Genomic DNA, 10075 nt, shown 5'->3' on the forward strand with positions numbered 1-10075 from the left:
ATGTGTTGCCTATGTAGGTGACTGAAGCGATTAATGTGTCGGGAAGCTCATCCATGATTCAGAAGAGGAACGATGAAGTTAGTAGTCGATGGTGTCAATCACCAAAGCGACCTCGATAATTGCGCTTTTTTGTCATTGAACAAGCCCCAACCAGTTGTTTGGGGAAACTGCTAATCTTGAAAAAAAAATGTACAGTATATATCTACTGTATGTGGTTCACCTTACTAGACAGGGTGTCTCAGGATAATTTAATGGTAATATGTATATTTTTATATCCATAGTTACAAAAAGCATTAGAAAATCAACACGTACCACTGCATTAAGATCTTGAAGGATACAATTATAAAGTGAAAACAAAAAGATTCAAACCACTTGATTAAGCTCCGAAGGCCGGAAATCGTTAACCTCGCACCAGAATTCAAGAATTTCAAAAGAAAACAGGCAGCCATTTACGTCAATACCAAGGGTACCTGGCGCGACATCCTCCCTGGTCGAGGTAAACAGTAGTTAGGTCATCACAATACTCTAACGTAGACATTACGAAAAGCATTAAGAAATTTCTTTGTATTTTTAAAAATTTACTTATCGTTCTACAAATTTAGCAGGGTTATTTAGAGCAAACCCATCCTACTTTAAAAAAAATCTGCATCAATATTGCTCCAGCTTTGTAAAACTAGCTTAGACCGGGTTTAGACAAGACTGTATAACTGGGGAATCGTTTTACAAAGTACTTACAAAGACTTTTTATATTTACACATAAGATCGTTTCGAGAACAAAACAAGAATCATGAGTATAAAAGATGAAGAAAATTAAAAAAATTAAAACTTCTACTACACTAAGCACATATGCCATTTGCCTGAAAAAGGTCTAAGAATGTACGATGGGTTCCACTACTCATCCGCTATATTCTAAGTATTCCAGGATTATTTAAAAAAAGACGTGTAACACAAGAATCCAAATCCAAATAGTTTTTAAGGATAAAAAACTCCACTCAAATAAAATGGGTTATAAGCGTACATTTGATACTATAAAATAAATCATTTAAGATTTATAAGTACACCAGCTCAGTCGTTAGCAAAAATCAATTCATAAATGAGGTGCACAATACATTTGTTTAAAAATCGTAAATATGAAAGAGAGAGAAAAAAAGACTTAAGTTTTTCTAAAAACTTCAAGGGGGAATATTGTGGAAGGTTCATCACGAATCAGCAGTCAAAGCATTAGATAGTTTTCACGATAACAGAAGAACTGCATTTACGTTTCTCCATTTATAATTTGGCGTCCAAATGGATTCGAATCAATGATCAATATAGATTATGAATCTGAATTTTTGATGGGATCAAGAGAACCTCACAAATTAGTCTACTTTGAACAAGAAATGACGTTCCTGAAGATACAATGTCAATCCTCTTGCAAAAATGGAATAGTAAGCTTCGTCGAAGAGGGGTAGGTCTTACGAGACGTCATGGAATTCTGTGAAGCCTTGTGAAAAATTATTTACGTATTCTAAAATTGATCTCAAAAAATAATGTTAAGAAATCTAAAAGATTCCATTTATTAACTTTAGTTAATTAATTTTGACGTCTTCAAATGTTTTATCTTAAAATTTTGACCACCATAGCCATTATATTAATGTGTAAATGATGTCGTAAGCTAGCTGTTAGGTACTAACAGAGAGGCGAAATGAATGGAGAGAACCAGCTTATATACAAACAGTTGAGAGCAACAATGGCAAAGAAATTCAAACAATGTGAAACATTTAATGACAAGTTTAAACAATTTTTTCTATTATCAGTGCGGGAGATGAAAAACAGCAATAGCATTACAGTGTATGAGTGTATGAAACACGTGTGGTACATGGCTACCCCCATAAAAAAGACATACATGTGAAATAGGGTGACCTGTCCCAGAGAGGTGAGCTGTAAGTGTGTCATCTTACAGGATATACGCAGGTTTTAGGCAATCAATGGAGATCCAGTCTTCTTTGCCACGAATGTTAATTAAGAAAGCCTTCAGTTCGCGATGGATCACGAGAAAAGGGCCTGTGTAAGGGGCCTCATAAATGACTTGCTAGTGTCAGTGAGCAGGATGACATGTGTTATGGTGCTTAAATCTTTCGGTATGTGTTGTTTGGCAGCGCTTGTAAGTCTGCACCAGGGAGTAAATTTTCCCACAACGTGACGTAGGCGCTGGAGATTGTCGGATGTGGTTGCAGATGGAAAACATTCAGCAGGGATGACCAATGGATTGCAACGCACCATTTCAGCTACCAAGACATCCTGGGCATTCTTAGGAGTGGTCTTTAGTCCCAGGAGGACCCAGGGAAGTTGAGTAAACCAGTTGGAGTCACTGCAGCAGGACATAAAAGCTGCTTTAAGGGTGCAATGAAAACGTTCAACCATTCCGCTGGCTGTAGGGTTGTAGGTGGTTGTCTGATGTAGGGTGATGCCCAGGAAATTCGTTGATGATGTCCACTAGTGAGAGGTGAAAGTGGTACACCTATAAGAAGTAATATGCTCAGGGATACCAAATCTTGTTATTCACCCTGAGAGTGAGACAGATGTTCATGGGGCGGATGTTGCAGTTTCCATGGGAATGGCTTCAGGCCAATGAGTGGAGCGGTTAATACCGGTAAACAGGTAACAGTGTCCTTGTGATGTGCATGGGAGACCTACTACATAGACGGGAATATAGGCAAAATGACACTGAGATTGAGGAAAGGTGCCCACTCCTGAATCCATGTATTGATGTACTTAATAAGCTTGGCATGAAGTACAGGCTCAGATCCAATCCTTAGCATCCATGGTAATGCAGTGCTAAATGAACTTTGTCTTCAGTAGCTGTGAAGTATATCGACGTGAAGTATGTAAGAAGCAATGGATGAAATCAAACACCTGTCGGCACATGGGGTCAGATATCCATGGTTGTGGCCTACCAGTACTGACGTCACAGAAGAGGTTTGCATTGGAGTCATCAAGGGTCACGTCTCCCCAACGAAGGGATGTGCAGGTTAATGGCGGCCAAGGTCATTCTTGATAGGGCATCGGCAAAAGGATTCATTTTTCCAGGGACATGCTGAAGAGTGCAGTTGTATTTTGCCACGGCAGAGAGATGTCGTAATAGATGGGCAGACTAGGCATTAGACAGTTGAGTGAAGGCATGCACAAGGGGAATGTGGTCCGTGCAAATGACGAAGTGCGTACAATCTATGAAGTGGCGAAAGTGGCGTACAGACAAATGCATTGCCAGCAATTTACAGTCAAAGGTAGAGTTGCCGGATTCTGCTTTGGACAGGTTTTATTGAAGAAGGCCAATGGGCTGGGCAGCTGTCGACCACCTGCTCGAGTAATGCACTAATAGTGACGTCGCTGGCATCGGTGGAGAGAAGTAGAGGGGCATGTGGGATCGGAAAAGCGAGAGTAGCAGCAGTTGATAAGTTATTTTTTTGCATTCCACAAGGCCGTTTTCTGAAGAGGAACCAACTTCAGATCTTTTGGCTTGCCTTTGAGGGAAGCGTTGAGGGAGCAAGAGTGGCTGCAATGGCAGTCCTTTCACAGTTAAGGGCGTGGGGAATTTCTGAACGGCTGATGTTTAGTTAAGTGCTTGTCGAAATTTTTATTACTGGTTTTCCTGTTAATTTGTAATTTCAACTTTTATTGGTTTTATCCTTATGTCGAGTGACTCTTGGCTGCTGGGTAGCAATGGTATCTTTTTATTTAGATTTTCTTTTTATGATTTGAAGCCTATCTTGTAGGTACAAACTTGTGTATTTATTCTTTTCATAATAAACGCTCTAAGAAGAGGTTCAGTGGAGGACAAAACTGTAAAGCATTTCTACATGTCCACATTATCTTTTAATTTTCCTTATGTAGACTACCATATATATATATATATATATATATATATATATATATATATATATATATATATATATATATATATGTATATATATATATATATATATATATATATATATATATATATATATATATATATATATATATATATGATAAGATAGTCACTCCTGCTATCATCTTCTTTATTTGGGAGCTTTCGACATAACTTATGTCATCCTCAGCCTATCTGCAATTATCATTATGTAAAATTAATAAAATTTATAAAAATCCTCCGAAATACATAGTTAGGAAGATATGCTTCCATGAACTGCCCATCTAGCTCTAAAATCAAACCAATCAAGGAGCATAAAATCATATAAAAGATTTATTACACATATAACTATATAAAAGACTCAATATATAATATACCTAGTCACCGGCAGGAGACGATGACCACCCATCCAGAGCAGCAACTCACAGACCAGACGGATCAATGGGTCACCGGCAACTGAACAGGTAAGCCCTCATTCAAGATAGGTTTTGTCTTAAAAATGTATAAAGACTCCAAGATTCTCAGTTGGCTGATGCTACTATGTCTGTCTGTAATTTTGAAATTTTCTTTAGAAATGGCATGAACAGATTTAAATGCGTGGTCATAAATAGCTAAAATTGATTTCTTATTTAAAGGTATATTAGTTCGTACCGATCTCCCCATGTGCTTCAACATCCTACACTGAATCTGTCTAGACGTGCTTCCAGCGTAGCACTCATTATAGAATGCACATTGAAAAGTGTATATGACACCGGAACACAAGGGAGTAGGTAGACTCCCCTTATATTTAAAAAGTGAGCCAACTGAGAGCTTGTTAGTAAAAATTAGTTTTAAACCTATGTGGGGATAACACTTTTATGCTCCTTGATTGGTTTGATTTTAGAGCTAATTGGGCAGTTCATGGAAGTGTATATTCTCAACTATGTACTTAGGATGATTTTTATTAATTTTACATAATGATAATTGCAGATAGGCTGAGGATGACATAAGTTATGTCGAAAGCTCCCAAATAAAGAAGATGATAGCAGCATTGACTATTTTATTTCTAATTATATATATATAATATATATGTATATATAAATGTGTGTGTGTTTCTGTCAGTATATACATGTGGTATATATATATATATATATATATATATATATATATATATATATATATATATATATATATATATATATATATATATATATATACACACACATATATATATACATATATATATATATATGAATACATATACATATATATATATATATATATATATATATATATATATATATATATATATATATATATACACATATATATGAATATATATATATATATATATATATATATATATATATATATATATATATATATATATACATATACATATATAAATATATATATATATATATATATATATATATATATATATATATATATATATATATATATATATATATATATATATATATATATATATAGTGTGCATGTCTAACATTGAGCTCACGGGGAAAATCAACATCATGGTCATTGCCTTATTCATATTTTATCTGATTGTCCAGGAAACTTCCACAGCATTAGCCATTTCATGACCCTACAAACAAGATTCATTAACAGCATGTCGATCCCCATGAAGGCAAGCTACTCCATTCACACGCGTCTACATGCATTCTCGAACTTACTCCCAACTTCCAACTCTTCATATCTACTCGGTACTAAGGTATAATCTAGAAAATTCTTTACCCCATCATTTCCCTTTCCCTTAAGATGCATGTATTTTTTGTGTAACCCCTCATTTCACATAAGCAGCTCTCCTTTGAAACATTTCTGCAAGACTCTCAATTTTCGTCTAATCCAGGAATTCCACGCCAACCAAGAACTACAGTGTTCTCAAATCTCTCAGCACAATGATACTTTCCTATGCTTAAAAACCAGCAGGGAAAAGACCCAGTTTTCCCAAAGGTTTCTTATTCACTCTCATTTCTTTTCATTCCAGGACCTTACCAATACAATCCGTAATCTAGCACGGTTGCACTCTTCCACCTATCAACAGTCATCACGACTAACCCTGCTGCTTCTTCGTTATCCCTACAACTTTTGACTATGCCTAACACATTCACTGTTTGCCTGTCCTATTTCAGCACACAAATTTTCCTTCCACTTTCGTCTCAATGTCTTCTTACGCTTTGGGTCATGGTGCAATAGAATCCGAATATATCGATACTTCCTTTGACAGCGGTGTCTTAATCTTGCCGTTTACTACCTCATAGGTACGCGTAAACTTTAATTATCTACCCTGATGCACAAACAGAAATCTATATATATATATATATATATATATATCACCATCATCTCCTACGCCTATTGATGCAAAGGGCCTCGGTTAGATTTCGCCATTCATCTCTATCTTGAGCTTTTAATTCAATACTTCTCCATTCATCATCATCTACTTCGTCCTTCATAGTCCTCAGCCAGGTAGACCTTGGTCTTCCAACTCTTCTAGTGCCTTGAGGAGCTCAGCTGAACGTTTGGTGAACTAATCTCTCTTGGGGAGTGCAAAGAGCATGCCCAAACTATCTCCATCTACCTCCCATCATGTTCTCATCCACATATGGCACTCGAGTAATCTCTGTTACTTTCATTTCTAATCCTGTCATGCTATTCAACTCCCAATATCCTTCTGAGGGCTTTTTTCTCAAATCTACTAAATCTATTGGAGATTGTTTCATTGTCATACCATGATTCGTGTCTATAGAGCAACACTGATCTCACTAAACTGATTTATAGTCTGATTTTTATATGTAATATCAGGCCATTTAATTTCAAAATTTTACTTCACCTGGCCATTGTCTGATTTTTTTTTCAATCTTTCACTAAACTCTATTTCTAAAGACCTTGTATTGGAGATCATAGTCCCTAAATGCTTAAATGATTCTACTTCATTAATCCTTTCTCCTTCCAATGATATTTCATCTTCCACTGCATACTCTGTTCTCATCATGTCTGTCTTTCTTCTATTTATCAACCTCCCAACCTCGTGTGATATTTCATGCATTCAGGAAAACGAGCATTGCAAATCCTGTGGTGTTATGCTAACAAGGACAACATCATCAGCATACTCTAGGTCTGCTAAATTCCTATCACCATTCCAATCCAATACTTCATCATCTCCGACTGCTCTACGCATTACAAAATCCATGAGGAGGATAAACAACATAGGTGACAAAACATTCCCTTGGAGTACTCCACTGTTGACTGGAAATTCATTTGATGAAGCTCCATTAACATTAACCTTGCACTTGCTATACTCATGAACAGATTTAATGAAATTTAGATATTTAACAGTAATTCCATAATAATGCAGGAGTATCCACAAAATTGGCCGTTTCACACTATCAAAGTCATTTTCATAGACCACAAATGTCATCTATTTAGAATAAGCATACTAAATATTTTTATAACAACTGACGTAAGCATTATGCCTCTGTAATTATTGCAATCTGTTATGTCTATTTTTTTTGCTATTTTCACCAACATTCCTACTTACATTCATCATGCTTGGCCTCTACAAAATAATCTTGTAAGTAGTCTGGGAGTCACTTCCTTTCCGGTTAGTATCATCTCTGCCATTATTCCATCGTATCCATGGGCTTTCCATCTCTAGTTTTTTGGGGACTTCAAACACACTGAATTCCTTCATGGGTACATCAAGGTCTTCATCTGCTTCAGGTACATCAATCAAATTATTCCCTTCACATCTCCTATTTATAACCTTAATAGAGTGTTCCATCCAACTTTGGCTTTCCTCCTCTTCTGTTGTTGTAACAGATCCATCTCTCTTTTTGATGTGTATATGCTTCTTCTTTGCTCCAGTTGAGATTTCATTAATAATTTCATGAGCAATTATGACACCATAGACACTTCCTGAATTCAGAGCTTTGTCAGTATTATCTGCTTTACGGTCTAAATATTCTCTCCGGTCATTCCTGGCTTTCCCTTTGACCTCACTATCCATACTGGAATACTTAGCATGCCCTACCTTGTAATTTTCTTTACGTCCTCGAAAACTTTTAACAATCAATTTTCTCTCTCTCTCTCTCTCTCTCTCTCTCTCTCTCTCTCTCTCTCTCTCTCTCTCTCTCTCTCTCTCTCTCTCTCTCATATGTATATATATATATATATATATATATATATATATATATATATATATATATATATATATATATATATATATATATATATATATATATCTTTTTCAATTGTTCAAATGAACTGACTTACTTCATTGGTTAGATCTAATAATAGAATGCTCAGACAGACGACCATATCGCCCCAGAATTCATCTTTTCCTCTGACTACTTCGAAAAAGGTTACAAGACGTCTTCCATCAGTCTACTGCACTGTACATGCGAGCAGCTAGTCTTGATTTCAAATGTCAAGTCGGCAATCTTGTATCTCTCTCTCTCTCTCTCTCTCTCTCTCTCTCTCTCTCTCTCTCTCTCTCTCTCTCTCTCTCTCTCTCTCTCTCTCTCTCTCTCCTACCATCACCAATCCACAATGGCCAGCATGGTGATGAACTCTTGTCAAAGCTTAGACATAAATTGGCATATATATATATATATATATATATATATATATATATATATATATATATATATATATATATATATATATATATATATATATATATAATCCCTTGTTTCTCACATTGGAGGCCTGAGGGGATATATTATTTTTTCTGATGTACCGATGGTATTCAATGTTTACAATGAACATTTACCAATTAAAAAAAAAAAAAAAAAAAAAAAAAAAAAAACGATACATCAGAGTCATGAGTTTGGCAAAGATACATTACGTACCTTTCCAAAGCTCAAACCAAGGTACTTTCATTCTGCAGATAGATAGGCTCAGCGTGAAGTTTGTTAATCGCAGCAAATAGTTATTAAACAGAACGAAATGCTATACATAAACATTGCATTTTTACTATTGTTTAGTACATGCGAAATCTTGAATAGTCATTTATTGATGTACTCTTCGCCGGTGTGTTCATACTACATTATACTTGTATGTATGATACACTTGTCATACACGACATGCCATATTACCTAGCAAGGAAACACGAGATTAAGAAAGCAAAAATTTTCAGTATCCAAATTAAAAATACAAGGCAGTAACGTATGCACAAAATATACAATCAGAAGTGAAAACTTTAGGAGGAAAGAATTGACAGGTATTGTATACGCAAAACGTTTTTATACAGTATATAATGGACGTGATTTCGTACTTTTGCATAGATATGCATTGGCATATTTGTATACAAAAGAAACATCATTGTGTGTGTGTTGTATGTGTGTGTGTTTTTTTTTTTGTGTGTGTGAAGATTAAAGCATCAGATGAAATACTGAAATGACAAAATAGATAAAATATGTGGTAATATAAGAAAGAAACAAAAGCTGTACCAATGTTAAAAGCTATATAAAATAAACAAACAATTAATCTAACCGTAAGAAAATATGATGCGTTGAAATGGTGACATAAGTTCCAGGCATATGAGGAGAGGTATTAGTTTTAGCTGGAACGACTGGAAGCGGCAGCTCACAATAACACTCAAATTCCAAGAAAGGACGAGGCCTACCCACCGACACGCACATCCTCAAAACTTGGTAAATCATCAGCAAAAATATTATGATTTAGTTTTGAAATAGACCTTTAAACAATTATATCTAAACATATTTTGATTATACGGGAATTTATATTTCAAATTTTAGAAGGCGCTCTTCGTATGCGCTATTGGGTTATTTGATGTATTCTCTTGTTTTGTTTGTTTTTGAAGTATTCCAACAGCTGCTTCATGTGGGTAAATGTGAAGCTAGACCCGTATAACAGCCATTCATTCCCATACTACTCTGGGTTGATATTATTTTAAGCGCTTAAATCTGCGACTCTAAATGGCTCCAAACTGATGATGAATTGCTTATAAAATTTACAATTTACCAGTGATAAAATATCCCTTCACGAAAGTTGAAACAATTACATTGCTAAAATCTTTGAATAAATTTATATGAACCGGGTAAAACACAAGAGAGAAAGTATTTTCCTATTTAATCATGACGCATCTTCCTCGCTTTGTTTTAGGAAACGCTAAACGTACCATACGTACAAATGGATATTCTGTCTGAAACGTATGCTACTGTT

This window comes from Palaemon carinicauda, chromosome 1 (genome assembly GCF_036898095.1).
Source record: "Palaemon carinicauda isolate YSFRI2023 chromosome 1, ASM3689809v2, whole genome shotgun sequence".
NCBI classification, from domain to species: Eukaryota; Metazoa; Arthropoda; class Malacostraca; order Decapoda; family Palaemonidae; genus Palaemon; species Palaemon carinicauda.